General features: G+C 48.2%; 1 long non-coding RNA gene across 2 annotated transcripts in view; it reads left to right on the forward strand.

Annotated features, from left to right (window-relative positions):
• LOC134198541 (uncharacterized) overlaps nt 1–3,233 on the forward strand; it is an 8,852-nt gene extending 5,619 nt beyond the window's left edge. For both annotated transcript variants that reach the window (XR_009972861.1, XR_009972862.1), the window contains exon 5: nt 2,805–3,233. This is a non-coding gene — a long non-coding RNA (uncharacterized LOC134198541). The remainder of the gene's footprint in view (nt 1–2,804) is intronic.
• Nucleotides 3,234–4,509: the final 1,276 nt, after the last annotated feature.

The raw sequence follows: 4,509 nt of genomic DNA on the forward strand, positions 1-4,509 counted from the left end.
GGCACAGACACACACGGCACAGACACACACAGCACAGACACACACGGCACAGAGAGACACGACACAGAAACACACGGCACATACACACACGGCATGGACACACACGGCACAGACACACACAGCACAGACACACACGGCTCAGAGAAACACGACACAGACACACACGGCACATACACACACGGCATGGACACAGACGGCACATGCACACACGGCACAGACACACACGGCACAGACACACACGGCACAGACACACACACGACACAGACATACACGACACAGACACACACGGCTTGGACACACACGGCACAGGCACACACGGCACAGACACACACGGCACAGACACACACACGACACAGCCACACACGGCACGGACACACACAACACAGACACACGGCACAGACACACACGACTCAGACACACACGTCACAGACATACACGACACAGACACACACGGCATGGACACACACGGCACAGGCACACACGGCACAGACAGACAGGGCACAGACACACACACGACACAGACACACGTGACACAAACACACACGGCACTGACACACGCGTCAGAGACACACATGGCACAGACACACACCGCACAGACACACACCGCACAGACACACGGGGCACGGATACACACGGCACAGACACACACGACACAGACACACAGGGCATGGACACACACGGCACAGGCACACACGGCACAGACACACACGGCACATACACACACGGCATGGACACACACGGCACATGCACACAGGGCACAGACACACACGGCACAGACACACACACGACACAGACACACACGACACAGACACACACGGCATGGACACACACGGCACAGGTACACACACGGCACGGACACACACGGCACAGACACACATGGCACAGACACACACACGACACAGACACACACGACTCAGACACACACGGCACAGACACACACGACACAGATACTCACGGCATGGACACACACGGCACAGGCACACATGGCACAGACACACACACGACACAGACACACACGGCACGGACACACACAACACAGACACACGGCGCAGACACACACGACTCAGACACACACGGCACAGACACACATAGCACAGACACACACACGACACAGACACACACGGCACGGACACACACAACACAGACACACGGCACAGACACACACGACTCAGACACACACGGCACAGACACACACGACACAGATACTCACGGCATGGACACACAGGGCACAGGCACACATGGCACAGACAAACACGGCATCGGCATGGACACACACGGCATGGACACACAAGACACTGACACACACGGCATGGACACACATGGCACAGACACACACGACACAGACACACGGCACAGACAGACACGAAACTGACAAACACCGCAAGGACACACACGGCACGGACATACACGGCACGGACACACATGGCACAGACACACACGACACAGACACACACGGCACAGAAATACACGAAACAGACAAACACCGCACGGACACACACTGCACGGACACACTCGACACGACACACACGGCACAGACACACACGGCACTGACACACGCGTCAGAGACACACATGGCACAGACAAACAAGGCACAGACACACACGGCACAGACACACACGACACAGACACACTCAACACAGACACACACGGAACAGACACACACGACACACACGCAGCACAGACACACATTTTACAGACACACACGACACAGACATACATGGCACAGACACACAGGGCACAGACACACGCGGCACAGACACACACGGCACAGACACACACGACACAGACACACACGGCACTGACACACGCGTCAGAGACACACATGGCACAGACAAACAAGGCACAGACACACACGGCACAGACACACACGACACAGACACACTCAACACAGACACACACGGAACAGACACACACGACACACACGCAGCACAGACACACATTTTACAGACACACACGACACAGACATACATGGCACAGACACACAGGGCACAGACACACGCGGCACAGACACACACGGCACAGACACACACGACACAGACACACACGGCACTGACACACACGACACAGACACACTCAACACAGACACACATGGCACAGACACACACGACACACACGCGGCACAGACACACACGGCACAGACACACACGACACACACGCGGCACAGACACACACGGCACAGACACACATGTTACAGACACGCACGACACAGACACACATGGCACAGACACACACGGCACAGACACACGTGGCACAGACACACACGGCACAGACACACACGACACAGACACACATGTTACAGACACGCACGACACAGACACACATGGCACAGACACACACGGCACAGACACACGTGGCACAGACACACACGGCACAGACACACACGACACAGACACACATGTTACAGACACGCACGACACAGACACACATGGCACAGACACACACGGCACAGACACACACGGCACAGACACACGGGGCACAGACACACACGGCACTGACACACGCGTCAGAGACACACATGGCACAGACACACACGGCACATACACACAGGACACACACACACACACACACACACACACACACACACACACACACACACACACCTAATGCAAGCAGACACACAATCCGCATAATACTTAGCACTTACTTGTTCTCTAAATATGTAGCTTTGTGTTTATCTTGATGAATAGATGACATGTCACTGAGTATCAAGAAAGACTATTTTCTCTAATGATTAACTGAATATTCTTTAGAGATTTTAATTATCTTTGTTATTCTATATTGAGGTTTTGTTGTGTTTGTTGTAGCTCTTCATGTTCTCCGGCTATCAGTAGGAATAATAGTGACACATCAAATGGTCTTCCTCTCCTGTCGTTGTGGTCACGTGATGTTACTTAACCTGTCACGTGATCTTACTCTACAGGTCACGTGATGTTTGTAACGCTACAGATGAGAACAAACGTTCCATAGTGTGAAGACTGAATATTTAATTCTAGATACTTTTATTTGTTTAAGAGATGTTTTGTATTATGAAATATAGAGTAGAATGTAAATAGTAAACAATGATATAGAATACTCTAAAATAGTTATGATTCACGAGTATTTCCGGGTAAGCTAGTGGAACGTTAGAAATATTGATACAAAACTTTGTTGTTAATGCGTTACATTTACAATGATGTGATATTCAATTAATCACGTGACTGGCTTGTTATCCAGTGTGTCTGTTTCAGCTTGGATAATTTGCAGCATAGTAATAAATTAATTAAAAAATTAAGTAATTTAGAATTGTATCAATGTACATCCCTAATTTTTATTTTATTTTTTGTTATTAAAAATTAAAAATTTACCAATTATTATTTATTTTTACTCCATTAGCTATTGAAAAGGTAATTTAGTTGGCGACTGACAAATTTATAATAAACAAGTAAGTTTTTACAGAGCTGACAGAAGTTGACATCGCTGAGAAATCTATATCAGATCAAAATAGTGCACGTGACTCAGACGAATAGAAATAATGTTGGCGCATGCGTACAATCACTCGTTCGAATTTGGGGGTCCCGATCTCGATCCGAGTTGCAATCTGTAAATTTAAGTAAGCTCAAGTGTAAGTTTGTTGTGTGAGAGTGTCGTGTTGAGTGATTTCTCGTTTGTGAGTGAAATTGTAAAGATTTGTTGTGATTGATGTGTTGATGGGATGGTAGGATGAGTGAGACACACATCACACATGGATGGGAGACTTACAGACATACAGACAGACACAGAGAAAGACGGACCCACAGAAAGACAGACAGACAGTCACATAGACAGACAGACAGACAGACAGACAGACAGACAGACAGACAGACAGACAGACACACTGACAGACACACATGCAGAAAGATTCACAGAAAGACAGACAGACAGACAAACACACAGACAGACAGACACACAGGCAGACTGACTGACAGACAGACAGACAGACAGACAGAAAAACAGACACGCAGACAGATCAGTTAGACAAATGGAGTTGCAACCACATGCAGTCTTACGTAGCCATACCACTGAATTCCTTTTGCTAAGTACCTTAAATTTACTAACGTGGTTTAGATATGCGAGGCCTCACTGGTCTCTGTGTGTTCAGATTAGTGACATTCTACTGTAGGTGGAGAGCAGACATCATTTTTTAGTTACAAGTATTTGCAATACAGACATTGGCATAATTATGGAGCCACTCGGAGCATGTGACTTAGATTAGAAATTATTGGACTTTCTCAGACACTGCAAGTACAGCATCTACAGCAACAGCTGCACTTTTTAGTAACTAAACAAGTCATAATGGTGATGTAATGGCTCTGATTGTGCCATCCACATGTCTGAGATTGGAGGTGATCATGTGAGACCTGACGACACTGACACATACGACACAGACACACACGGCATAGACTCACACGGCACAGACACACACGGCACAGACACAGAAATGTCACAGATATTCATAACACAGACACACGACAGAGACATACACGACACAGA

Source organism: Corticium candelabrum, chromosome 2 (genome assembly GCF_963422355.1).
Source record: "Corticium candelabrum chromosome 2, ooCorCand1.1, whole genome shotgun sequence".
In the NCBI taxonomy this organism is placed as follows: domain Eukaryota; kingdom Metazoa; phylum Porifera; class Homoscleromorpha; order Homosclerophorida; family Plakinidae; genus Corticium; species Corticium candelabrum.